The sequence below is a fragment of the Desmodus rotundus genome, chromosome 3 (genome assembly GCF_022682495.2).
Source record: "Desmodus rotundus isolate HL8 chromosome 3, HLdesRot8A.1, whole genome shotgun sequence".
In the NCBI taxonomy this organism is placed as follows: domain Eukaryota; kingdom Metazoa; phylum Chordata; class Mammalia; order Chiroptera; family Phyllostomidae; genus Desmodus; species Desmodus rotundus.
Genome location: NC_071389.1, coordinates 99,961,395 through 99,975,572, shown reverse-complemented (window position 1 = coordinate 99,975,572; position 14,178 = coordinate 99,961,395). Strand labels below are relative to the sequence as shown.

At 41.8% G+C, this 14,178-nt stretch overlaps 1 pseudogene; it reads right to left on the bottom strand.

The window, feature by feature from the left end:
* Positions 1-869: 869 nt before the first annotated feature.
* On the bottom strand, positions 870-1,274 carry LOC112299975 (protein FAM136A pseudogene; annotated as a pseudogene).
* Between the last annotated feature and the right edge of the window lie 12,904 nt (positions 1,275-14,178).

Sequence of the window (14,178 nt, the reverse complement as noted above, 5' to 3'; positions counted from 1 at the left end):
CAGTCAACAGTTCCTCTTTCATTGTTCATTCCTTGATATTGGTATATAACACAATCAAAACCCCCTCTCCCTTCAAGGTAGAGTACCACTGCAAGATTGTCCTGTCACTCTGCTGCAGACAGGCTTAGGGCCCATCACGGCAGCCAGTGAGAAGGAAGGTCTTCTTCCCATACTCAGTATGACATTGCCTCTTACGTTTCTGGAGGATCTCCAAACTGAAAGATGTCACATGTGGACATGAGAATTTAAGAAGTGCACATCTATACCTTGATGGACAGAAACAGCTATCCAAAGGAAGCTTTCAAAGATCTTATCCAAACTGTCTCTTCCAACTCCACATCTCAACTTCATGCCCTTGTATATACAACAAAAACAAGGAAAACAAATACCCAGAAACCATTTTTCCCCTTCTAAGTTAGTGACCTTGTGGATTTTGTTTTACTTATCAAAATGGTGTGGTGATACTTGGTAATGGTATGGTAAACAGGAGGTTGGCAACAAAGAGAAACACCTCTCTTCACATTCCACCAGATCACTGGCAGGTGAGAGGAGCCTGTCTGCTTGTTGGTGTCTTAGAGGGCTCTGTCTTGGTGTGAGGGAAATACCTGCTGCCAAAGTAAGCATTTACCACATAAAATTTAGGCTCTCAAAAACCCTCTGACCCAAATTTTAGCACTAGTTTTTTTCCATTGCACTTTCTAGGATTAAAATATAAAAGAATTAGTGTCCAGAGGCAAGTGACACATGCCTTAACCTTGCAGCCATCCTTAATTTCTTCATTCACAAACTTTGCTTAAAAGACCAAAATTCTCATTCTTTATTTTAAATAGATTCCTACCCTCAGCCACAATGGCCAATAGCAAAGGCTTCTATTTCTGAATGGATGAGAGAGACTTCTTCATCTTCTTAGTCAGGGATGGAATGAGGTTCATATGGTCATCCACACACTTGGTCACACAACTCTCCAGCTGCTGCTTCACCTGAAGCTCTCTACTCCCAGCATCTATTGATTCTTTGCCTTTGTCTTTGCACCGCATGGTGCACCGGGCCAGGCAGTCCTGGAACTTCTCTAACTCCCTGGTAACCAGGGCCTGGGCTTGAGCCGGAGGTACGTGGCAGCGCTCCATGCACTGGTGCACCTGGTGCATGGATGCCTTGCTGTCCTCACAACAGCTAGTGCTACACCGGAATTTGAAGGCCTGCATCTTCCGGATACTCTCTTTCACCATGGAATCTACTGCCTCCTGTACCTGAAGCTGATGCAAGTCTGCCATGGTGATCGCGTGGTTCACCGCACCAAAATGGCAAGAATTACTTAAAAAAACAAAAAAAAAGGTGAGATCATATGGTATTTCACCTTTTCTTTTTTTAAGTAATTCTTGCCTTTAACTGGAACATAATCAATAGAAGAAAAAAGCAAACAAAATATAACCAGAGACATTGAATGAGGCAGATCTTGGCCTGCAAGATCTGCTGTTGAGGTTTCAGTATTCAAACACACATACACAAGGACTATAGAAATCCGGTGGAGGAAAAGGGGCTATGTGGCCACTCTCCAAGTTAGAGAGAGACCCCTTCACCCCCGCCTGGACAGGCTTTATTGTTTTTCTAGGCCTCCTACATCAAAGATGATCCTCATTTATTATTCATAGGTTTGTTTGGGGTGGTTATCTTTGCAGACACAGGAGAGGAAGTCACTGAATACATCAAAGGAGGACATTTGCAATGTAAAAGGAGAAATGGTCAAAAAGGCTTTGTCCCATACCTGGAGGGTCTAGCCCAGATTCTGGGAAGATAAAGATACTCAGTAAACATTTGCTTCCTCAATTCAGGGTGAGGGAGTTTTTTAGCAAGAGCAAGTCTCATAGCAGTCTAAGTACAATGCAGGCCTTATTTCCCACTGGAGAACTTATCCATGGACATGGGTCCTGCCCGCCAACCTCGCTCCCCACTGGTTTTCCGAGTGGGGGCTGAGCCACATTTCCCACACTTGGAATGGTTCCCCACAATTGAAGTTAAAAACAATCTAACAATAGCCAGGGGGAGTGGGGTGGGGACAGTGGGAAGAGGGGATTACAGGAACTACTATAACATGGAGAAAATCAAGGGGGAGGGTGGAGGTGGGGGAGGGAGGTGGGTTCAGCTGGGGTGGGGTGGAGGGATGGGGAGAAAAGGCATATAACTGTAATTGAATAACAATAAAATTTTTTTTAAAGGCTACCTGGCCTAAAACTGTCCAAGCTGGTTTTGCTGGTCTTTTTGGCTGCAGCCAACTCAGGAGGCATAGCCCAGCTTTTCTCTGTTCCCTCCTGACCAGCACTTGGGGAGCCTCTGGCCAGCTCTCCAGCAGCCTGTGGACCCACAGGTTCAGGCACTCACCCTCCTCCAGGCTATTGGTGCATGTGCAGGGCCTTCCTTGATTCCCACTCCCTTCAGTGCCTGTGGTCTCAGGTCCCTCCGGGTTGCACTCTCCCCATGCTTCAGATGTGGGCTAATGCCCCCCACACCTCTGGGGGAGCACTGGGTGGGCAGCTGGGTGGAGATTAGACTGGAGCTGCTGCTGCAGGAGAATTCCCCAAACTGCCCTTGAGGGTCTTTTTCTTTTGGGGAAAATCCTCCTGCTCAATCCTGCAGCTCCATACAAGGAAGGACCTGTCCTCTCACACTGCTCACCTCTCCAACTAGACCAGGGACTGTCCAGGTCAATGCCCCACATAGCCCAACTCTCAACTCTTCCCAGCCGGTGCCCACGGTCTCCGTGGGTTTACCACACTTTGTCCTTACTCCCCTCCCTGCAACTTTAAGCAACCAGGTCTCTCTGTGCGGCTCAAGCCTTGTTTGGCAGGGGAGGGAGCCGTTAACCCAGCTCTCTCCCATGAGTACTGCAGCAGGCCCCCAGGCCCGTGCCTACTGGGCCTGCAGTTGCCCTGGTCCCCATGCTGGTCCCAGGGACCTTTTTGTTCTGAAGCAATCCCCTTACCATCTGTTCTTTTCACCGTCCTCTCTATTTTTGGTCTCCTATCTTCATAAACGCTGGGGTACTGTTGGCTGTTCGCTTTGTTTTCAGTAGATCTGGTAGGTGTTTCACCCATGTGCAGGGGGAAGTGGACTCTGCTCCCACCTATCTGGCCACCATATTCTCATCCTATTCTTAACATTTTTAGCAATAAAGTATTTTAAATGAAGTACATACATTGTTTTTTTTATTTGTTGTTCAAGTATAGTGTTTCCATTTTCAACCCACCATACCCCCCTGCCCCACCCATGTATTCCTCCCACTCTCAAAACTATCCCCATGGCTTTGTTTTTGTGTCCTTTATACATGATCCTTGATTACCCTTCATCTATTATCCCTGTCACCCCTCTTTTCTGGTAACAGTCAGGTTGTTCTTTATTTCAGTGTCTCTGGTTGTATTTTGCTTGCTTGTTTGTTTTGTTGATTACAGAAAATAATCAACATGGTATCATGTTGAAATCATGAAATCATATGGTATTTCTCTTTCACCACTTGGCTTATTTCATTTAGCATAATGCTATCCACTTCTATCCATGGTGTTGCAAAGGGTAGGAGCTGTTTCTTTCCTTCTACTACATACTATTCCATTGTGTAAATGTACCACATACTTTTTATCCACTCATTTACTGGTAGGCACTTAGGTTGCTTCCAGCACTTCAGTATTGTGAATTGTGCTGCTATGAACATTGCAGTGCATATGTTCTTTTGAATTGGTGTTATAGGATCCATAGAGTATAATAACAACATTATTGCTGGGACAAAAGAAAGGTCCATTTTTAGATTTCTGAGGAAATTCCACCAGAATTTCTCCTTTTTCACAGTGCCTACACCAGTCTTCATTTCTACCATCAGTGTATTAGGAATACATTTTCTCCCTCTCAACACTTACTGTTTGTTACTTTCCTTATGATGGCATTCTACCCACTGTGAAGTGGTATCTCATTGTGATTTTAACTTGCATCTCTCTGATGACTAGTGATGCAAAGCATCTTTTCATATGTCTCTGGGCCCTCTGTATATCTTCCTTGGAAAAGTGTCTGTTTAAGTCCTTTGAACATTTTTTAATTGGGTTGTTTGTCTTCCTGGAGTGGAGTCATGTGAGTTCTTTATATATTTTCGAGATCAGGCCCTTGTCTGAGATATCATTGGCAAATATGTTTTCCCATATGTCGGGGGGGCTTTATCGCAGCCCTGCCGTCCGCCACGGATGAGAATAAGTCTACCAAGACATGATCTGCTTGGGGAGGAGAGGTTGCCGATCTCTCAAAGGAGAAGGGCCAAGAGCCTTTTCCTCCATGGGCTTTTATTGGGTTCATTTTGCACAGGGATATAGGTAAAGCTCATCAATCATTGTCAGGCAGTAAGTGTCAAACAATAGGTAATATATAAAGAACTTTGAGGGCTTATTCTGAGTTAGGGTCAGTTAGTTAAAGGGCTATAAAACTTTGGGAAGCAAACTCATTTCCACCCTGGACCCTTATCATTTAGGCTGAGGGTATGAATAAAGCAGGTTCCACAGGATTGTATGCATCCTTCCTTAGGCCTGATTCCCCAGGGAATCTGCCCTTTCCAGCACAGGACTGCACTGCCCTCTGTCATTGTTTCAGGCTTAAGTCAGGCAGGGGAAGTAAGACAGCCAAGAGATTAGGAGACTTCTTGCAGACAGAATGAGGACTCAGGCTATGTCAAAGCCGAGGGGTGAAGGTCCATCACCCCGTTTTTTTATAGCCCCCTGAGTCCTTCTCTGTGGGCCTTTTTCGTGACCATGCCTGCCTTCTGTCATTCCTCCCTTGAGGAATCTTACCTGTCATTGGCTAACTGGTCAAGCTCAGGGCCAAGCAGGGTGAAGTAAAGTGGGCAGAGATGGCACCCCTGCCAGGGAGATAAGCTTTGTCTCCTTAATGGCTTATGGTCCCAAAGTCTCTGACTCAGCCTTAACCATGGGGGGTTACAGCTTCTGAAACCAGGAAGGGCAGTTCCCAACACCCATACTGTTGGTTCTCTTTTTATTTTAATGCTGTTTTCTTTAACCATGCAGAAGCTTTTTAATTTGATGAAATCCCATTTGTTTATTCTTTCCCTTATGTCACGTGTACTAGGGGACATATCGGTGAAAATATCGCTGTGTGAAATATCTGAGATTTTCCTGTCTAAGTTCTCCAGAATGACTTTTATTTTTATTTAAGTCCTTTACCCACCTTGAGTTTATTTTAGTGTATGGTGTTAGTTGGTGGTCAAGTTTCATTGTTTTTTTCCACGTAGCTGTCCAGATGTCCCAACACCATTTGTTGAAGAGGCTATTTTTATTCTGTTTTATGCTTCTGCCCCATTTGTCAAATATTAATTGACCATAGAGACTTGGGTTTATTTCTAGGCTCTCTATTCTCTTCCACTGGTCTATGAGTCTGTTCTTATGCCAGTACCATACTGTTTTGATTACAGTGGCCTTGTGTTATAGTTTGGCATCAGGTATTGTGATCCCTCCTACTTTGTTTTTCTTATTAAAATTAGCACTACAATTCAGGGTCATTCACCATTCCATATAAATTTTTGACATGTTTCTTATATATCTGTGAAACATGTCATTGTATTTTTAATATGGATTGCATTGAATCTATAAATCGCTTTGGGTAATATGGACTTTTTGATGGTGTTGATTATACCAATCTATGAATATGGTATAGGCTTCCATTTACTTGTGTCTTCCTTAATTTCTTTCTTCAGTGTTATGTAGTTTCTTGAGTACAGGTCGTTCACCTCCTTGGTAAGGTTTATTCCCAGGTACTTTATTTTCCTTGTTACTATAGTAAATGGTATTTTATTTCTGATTTGTGATTCTCATCTTTCATTTTTGGTGTATAAAAATGCCTTCAACTTCTGAATACTGACTTTGAACCCTGCTGTTTTGCTAAATTTGCTTATTAGGTTGAATAGTGTTTTGGTAAAGTCTATCGGGTTTTCTATGTACACTATCTTATTGTCTGCAAACAATGACAGTTTTACTTCCTCCTTTCCAATTTGGATGCCTTTTATTTGTCTTTATTGTCTGATTTCTCTGGCTAGGACTTCCAATACTATATTGAATAGAAATGGTGAAAGCAGATATCCTTGTCTTGTTCCTAATCTTAGTGGGGGGGGGGTTCATTTTTGGCTGTTGAATATGATAATGGCTGGAGTTTTCTCATATATGGCCTTTATCATGTTGAGCAATTCTGTCTCTACTCTCACTTTGGTAGTAGTTTTGGTTGCAAGCCTTTGGTTTATATTTCTTGGAATATTTTTTGGCATTCTCTCCTGGTCTGAAGTGTGTCTCTTGTGAAATCAGCTGCTAGCATTATCAGAGCTCCCTTATATATTAATTCTGGTTTCTCCCTTGCTGCTTTTTAGATTCTTTCCTTATCTTTTAAGCTTGGCATTTTAATTATGATGTGTTTTGGAGTAGGCCCCACTGGATTCATCTTGATTGGGACTCTCTGTGCTTCCTGAACTTGCCTGTTTTTTTTCCTCTCCAGGTTTGGAAAGATTTCTGTCATTATTTTTTCATACAGGGTTTCTATCCCTTGCTCCTTTTCTTCTACTTTTAGTATTCCTATGTGTGGGGAACTGTTCCACACGTGGGAAATGTGGCTCAGCCCCCACTCGGAAAAGCCAGTGGGGAGCGAGGTCAGCAGGCAGGACCCACATCCATGGATAAGTTCTCCAGTGGGAAATCAGGCCTGCATTGTACCTAGACTGCTATGAGATTTGCTCTTGCTAAAACTCCCTTACCCTGAATTGAGGCAGCAAATGTTTACTGAGTATCTTTAACTTCCTAAAATCTGTGCTTAACCACCCAAGTATGGAGTGTGAGCAGTTTCCCCCTTGAGCTGTAACATACTTCACTTTTAAGTAATTAGCAGTATTCTGTCCTTTGTTGTCCTTAAAAGGTAATCACCTGTGGTGAACCTGTGCATAGTAAATGAGGACCATCCTCCATGTAATGTGCACCCCAAAACAATAAAAGCCTGTCCAGGCAGGGGCCAGCTCTCTCTCTCTTGGGCTCTCTCTAGCGTTCTCACCCTCTCTCACCTAGAGAGTGGCCATGCCATCCCTTTTTCTCCACAGGATTTTTGTAGTCCGTGTGTATTTGTATATTACAGCCACAACACCGGATCCTGCGGGCCGGGATCCGCATCACCTATGATTCGAATGTTGTTGTGTTTCATATTGTCTTGAAGTTCCCTTACGTTATCTTGATATTTTTTTAGTCTGTTTCCATGTAGCTACTCTACTGGGTGTTTCTTTCTACCTTGTCTTGCAGCTCACTAATTTGGTCCTCTGCTTCATTCAGCCTGCTTGTAATTCCTTCTAGTCTTATTTCAGAAATTATATTCTTCATTTATTCCTGGTTCTTGTTTATAGTTTCTATTTCCTTTTTCGTATTGTTGTCATTCTCACTCATTTCCTTGTAATCGTCTGTGAGTTCCTTATAACTATTCCTTTGAATTCTATATCTAGCAATTTGCTTGTTTCCATTTCATTTAGCTCTTTTAATGGGGAGTCTTCCATTCATTTGGATTGCAGGGTTTTTTCTTTATCTTCCCATGTTAGGTGACTCTTTTTTGTTTGTTTCTGTGCTTCCTAATTCTCTGCTTTTTTCACTGTCTTTAGTTAGGAGCTCGGTGAACTTCTATGGTATGAGTTCTATTGGATTCAGTGTTGTGGTGTCTTTGATCTCCTTGACTGGATGTTCTAGGGTTTCTCCTTCTTCTGTTTGTGTGGGCTCTCTTGTTGTACTTGGGTTTTGCCCATTTGTGGCCCCCTTTTTGGTGAGTTCTCTCCTCCAGTGGGTTTACTGGTGTTCCCAACTCGCACCTTATCTTGTATGTAATCAGTGGCAGGGTGAAGGCAAAATGGATTAAGACAGCGAGAGCGTATTCTATGGGATTTAAAATATGAACAAGTAGAGAACAGTTAGGAGACCCTTTGGAGAAGCACAGCAATTACCGTGATATTTCACCCAACTAGCCACTTTTTATAAAGCTGAATAAGAGATAAAACTCTTATTAGAAAGAAGAAGGAATGTGAGCTGAATCCAGAAAACAGAGCGCTTGTGCGAGATTAGATGGTGAGATATAGTGGGAGTAAAGGATAGAAACTAGGCATAGTGTGTGCAAGAATAGAGTTTAGCACACCAGTAATAAAGCTCAGGAAGACAGTGAAATGGGCCAAGACCAGGGAGGCATGCTATGTAGTATTTACTATAATATGAAACAATTATTTATAATAATACTGGAACAACAATAATATAACAAGAAATATATGATCTGAATAAAAAGAATAAAAAAAGACCACATGTAGTGTGTTCTTATAACTGAAGTGAAAGAAGAAAAATTAAAATGCAATATGAAAGAGAGACAAGGAAAAACCAGTCATGCAATGCAATTAAATAAACAAAGCAAAGAAAACTACAGAGAGAAATAAAGCATTATAATCAAATAAAAGATATAAAAATATCAAAAAAATAGAAAAATAAACAATAAAATGAAAGTTTAATAGGATAGCAAAGTGAAATTTGTCTCAGTTCCTCAGTTGTTGGCATTAGCCTTGTGATCCCTCTCTGGATCTCTCTTTGGTTCATTCACAGCTACAGGTATTATTGTCTCACTCTTGGTGGAAAAAAAAGGTCTCCTGCTGACTTTAAACCTGCTAAGCTAGTCCTGCTGGCCTTTCTGGATCCTGTAGGCAGGGTGGGTCTTGGCTTCACTTTTTTCCTTTCCTGTGGTTTTGTGAAGATGGGGACTAGGTCTAGAGGCAATATTCACAGTTGCCCAGTCTCCAGCCCAGGCCCTCAGAGCACTGCTGGGCCCCCACTGTCCATCTGTGCCAGGCCACTGCCTTTAATCCACTATGTTGTGCCGCCTGGAGGTGCCCTGATTGGGAGCACCTGGCAACCCACCTCTTCCTTTTTTTGTGGCCTCGGTCCTCGGCGCTCTTACAGTCCATTTAAGGTAGTTTAGATCCCCTGTTAAATTAAGTCTCTCTGGGGACTGTTACCCATCTGAGCCCCTCTGCCCCACTATGGTTAGTCCCTGTGGTGCCCTGATTTGGCACAAATCACTCCCCTCTTCCTCTCTCTTCTCTGTCCCAGCCTCTGCATTAGTATTCCTTAAACAGAGGCTAAGAGCCTTTTTTTCTTAAGTAAATTCCTCTTGTTTGCACCCACTGTTCTTAACAAGTGCCTGGCTTTTCACATAGCCCAACTCTCTGACCAATCTGGAGACTATCTGGGTCAGAGTCTATCATGGCCCAACTCTTTTGCTTTCTCCAGGTGTCACCTGGCTCCCAAATTTTTCTGGTAATGTCCTAGCCGGTGACCACAGTCCCAGTGGGGGAACACCACCTCTGTGCATTTCCCACTGCATCTTTATTCCTCACGCAGAGACTTTAAACACCCAACTCTCTCCTGGTAAGAGGCTGCCTTCCCTACTCTGGTAGGGAGGGAGCTATGGAGTTATAATTGCTGATCCAGCTCTCCTCCAAAACTCCTGCAGCAGCCTGACCCCAGTGCCAGGTGTCAGTCTGGGGACTGCAGCAGTCTGTTCTTCAGATCAGCTAGGTATCCTACTTGGGTGCACAAGCAAGTGGGTTCAGCTCCCACCTACCTCACCACCATCTTCAGTCTCTGAAGAATCTTTTAAAAATTTTACACGATGGAATACTATGCACCACAAAGAAAGAAGGAGTTCCTACCCTCTAAGACAGCATGGCTGGAACTGGAGAACATTATACTAAGTGAAATAAGCCAAGCAGTGACAAACAAATAGCATATGATATCACCTTTAACTGGAACCTAATCAACAAAACAAACAAGCAAGCAAAGTATAACCAGAGACATTGAAATTAAGAACAAACTGATAGTAACCAGAAGGGAGGTGGGAGGGATAATGGGGGGGGAGGGAGAAGAGTTTTCAGGAATAATTAAAAAGGACACATGGACAAAACCAAGGGGGCTGAGATCAGGGAAGGGAGGTGGGGATGGCTGGGTTCGGGGAAAATGCAGACAACTGTACATGAACAACAATAAAAAAAAGTTTAAAAATTGCACTTATATTTTGATTATAATCAACTAATTTCACAACCATATAACTTAATAGCAATATGTATACATTTATTAACAGATGAGTCTAAGCATTTACTATTATGGGGCAAATATGCTTAAATTTGCTAATAAGATAAAATCCAATGTTTATGAAAATAGTAGGGATATTATATTGTTATTTCACAAATAAAGTTCTTGGTAAGTTGGAAGAAACTAATGTGAAAGAAATGTCTAGTTAGTCTTTCTAGAGTTCAAACATGTGTCTTTAAGGTTTCATATTCTGTCAGTTTCATATTCTACATGGTCAATCCATTATCACATAGTGATAATCCAAGACTTATATCCAGTGAAGATATGTCCAGTAAGGTCTTCTTTTCTTTAGTGTCCACAACTCCTCATCCCTCAGAGATGCATTTGCTAGGCTCACCTGGGAACTGTGCTGACCTCTGCTGTAGATCAAGCCACTTCAATAACTACTGTAGTCTCAGAGTCCCACTCTCTCTTTTTTTTTTTAATTTTTATTGTTATTCAATTACAGTTGTATGCCTTTTCTCCCCATCCCTCCACCTCACCCCAGCTGAACCCACCTCCCTCCCCCACTTCCACCCTCCCCCTTGGTTTTGTCCATGTGTCCTTTATAGTAGTTCCTGTAATCCCCTCTTCCCACTGTCCCCGCCCCCCCCCCCCCGCCCTGGCTATTGTTAGATTGTTCTTAACTTCAATGTCTCTGGTTATATTTTGTTTGCTTTTTTCTTCTATTGATTATGTTCCAGTTAAAGGTGAGATCATATGGTATTTGTCCCTCACCGCCTGGCTTATTTCACTTAGCATAATGCTTTCCAGTTTCATCCATGCTGTTGCAAAGGGTATAAGCTCCTTCTTTCTCTCTGCTACGTAGAATTCCATTGTGTAAATATACCATAGTTTTTGGATCCACTCGTTTGCTGATGGGCACTTCGGTTGCTTCCAGTACTTGGCTATTGTAAATTGTGCTGCTATGAAAGTTGGGGTGCACAGGTTATTCTGGATTGGTGTTTCAGGGTTCTTAGGGTATAATCCCAGCAGCGGAATTGCTGGGTCAAAGGGCAGTTCCATTTGTAGTTTTCTGAGAAAATTCCATATTGTTTTCCACAGTGGCCTCACCAGTTTGCATTCCCACCAACAGTGCACTAGGGTTCCCTTTTCTCCGCATCCTCTCCAACATTTGTTTGTGGATTTGTTTATGTTGGCCACTCTGACTGGTGTGAGATGATACCTCATTGTGGTTTTAATTTGCATCTGTCTGATGGCTAGTGATGCTGAGCATGTTTTCATATGTCTCTGGGCCCTCTGTATGTCTTCCTTGGAGAAGTGTCTGTTCAAGTCCTTTGCCCATTTTTTAATTGGGTTGTTTGTCTTCCTGGAGTGGAGTCGTGTGAGTTCTTTATAAATTTTGGAGATCAGGCCCTTGTCTGAGGTATCATTGGCAAATATGTAAAATCCAATGAAAAGACCATTTACCAGAGGGTGACCCCCACCAGTGACTCCCTCCTGAGATCAGAGCATTTGGTTCTATTCTGTTTTCAACTAGAGTCCTCCCCATCATCTTATTTTCCCCCAGAGTCTCGTAGCCAGTTTCCTCTGCCTTTCCCTTGCCCCATTCTTTAAAGATGTAAATAAGTTATGTAATATAATAATTTCTCTAGAGCCACTATCCTACTAACCTTGCATATAGCCTTTTATGATACAGTAAAGCCACTATGTGTCTCAACTTCTCTGTTTAAGGGTAGACTTGGTGCCTTAATTATGTACAGAAAAAAAAATCCCTTTATAGGACCCCACCCAAAGAAAAACAATTCTTCCCCAAAAGATAAGTTAGAGATACCCAACAAAACAGTAAAGGTCCACTCTATGGCAGTGCTTTTCATCCCATGCATCCATGCTTTGGTTCCCTACATAGAGAATATCTGCATCAGAGCCAAATCATCATGCTCCACTCAGGTCCTTTTCTCACTTCTCACTGTTTCATTTGGTTTATATCTGTCATAGCATTTATCACCATCTGGCTTCTTTATTATGTATCAAAAACAGCTTTTCTCCAATAGATTGTAAATGCTACTATAACAGGGTGTTATGAGCTAAAGTGTGTCCCCCAAAAATAATAGTGTCAATCCCTAATCCCTAGGACCTTAGAATGTGACCATACTTGAAGATGGGCCATTTACAGAGGTGATTAAGTTAAAATGCATTCATTAGGGTGGACTCCAGCCCAATATGATTAGTGTCCTCATAAGAAGAGGATATTTGGACACAGACACACACAGAGGGAAGACCATGTGAAGATAGTGGGAGAGATGGTCATTTATGAGCCAAGGAGAGAGATTTGGAAGAGATTCTCTATCACGACCCTCAGAAGGAACCAGCCCTGTGACACAGACTCCTAAATCTCAGAATTCCAGTCTCCAGACTGTAGAAAAAAAAAAAAAAAAGAATCCATGTTGTTCAAGCTGCCCCAATTATGATGCTTTGCTATGGTAGTCCTAGGAAACTAATACAAGGAAGACTTTTGTTTCATTTCTGTGACCCCATAATAGAACAAAGAAAAACAAGCAATAAACAAAGGAAACAAGTAAAAAGAAAATAAAGGTGGGACAGAAATCAATGAAATAAGTGACTAAACACACATAATGTTTATTATACCAGCTAAACAAATCAGATTTATGCCAGACAATGAAGAATAAAAGAGAAGATGAAAATCAGAAAGCCTCTGAATAATTTGATGATGTTGGTGTACTGTGAACTGAGGGGCACAATGAGTGTAACACCTGCTGTACACTAAGGTCTCCAGATGAGCTGTCCTACACACGGTGGAGGTTCTTCCTATTCACTGCTTTACTATTGTGATTCTGAAAACAAGAACATTTTCATGTGTGCTCAGTGACATAGAAAATTATTCACAAGACTACTTAAATGCAAACCCCAAAGTGTAAACATCCATGCAAAAGACTACAGCAAAAATCTACTTTCTTGCATAGTAAGCTTATGGGTAGTTTCCCCAGGTTTTCTACAATTAGCACGAATTTATCATAGAATAAGGAAAAACTTACAAAATTTATTTTAAAAAATACATAAAATGCACAGAGGCTCTGTAAAATCGGAGTGCAGAAGTAGATTAGAATTGAGCTTCCCGTAAAAAGTTAATGGGAGGTTATGTGGTAGATAAATGACTTCCTTAAACTGAAATATTAATACTTTGACAAATCATTATCATTAAAGAAAATATAAGACTTAGAGGTAGCTAGTGTAATGAATGGTTATATATTTTTTCTTTTTTTTTCTTTTTCTTTTTTTATTTTTATTGTCATTCAATTACAGTTGTATGCCTTTTCTCCCCATCCCTCCACCCCACACTAGCCAAACCCACCTCCCTCCTCCACCTCCACCTTCCCCCTTGATTTTGTACATGTGTCCTTTACACATGTTCCTTAACAATCCTTCCTCTTTTCCCCCAATTATCCCCTGCCACCTCCCCTCTTGTTACTGTCAGGTTGTTCTTAATTTCAATGTCTCTGTTATATTTTGCTTGCTTTTTTGTTTTGTTGATTAGGTTCCACTTAAACTTGAGATCATATGGTTGGTATTCGTCTGTCACTGCCAGGCTTATTTCACTTAGCATAATGCTCTCCATCTCCATCCATGCTGTCACAAAGGGTAGAAGCTCCTTCCTTCTCTCCTCTGCATTGTAGTCATTGTAGTCCATTGTGTAAACGTACCAGTTTTTTGATCCATTAATTTACTGATAGACAGGTTGTTTCCAACACTTGGCTATTGTAAATTGTGCTGGTATGAACATCTGGGTGCATAGGTTCTTTTGGATTGGTATTTCAGGGTTCTTAGGGTATAATCCCAGCAATGAAATTCCAGGGCAAAAGGCAGTGGAATTTCTGGGTTAAAAGGCAGTTCCACTTTTAGTTTTCTAAGGAAAACCATACTGTTTTCAACTGTGACTGCACCAGTCTGCATTCCCACCAACAGTGCACTAAGATGCCCTTTTCTCTACATTTTCTCCAACACATGTTTGTTGGTTTCTTTATGGTGGCCA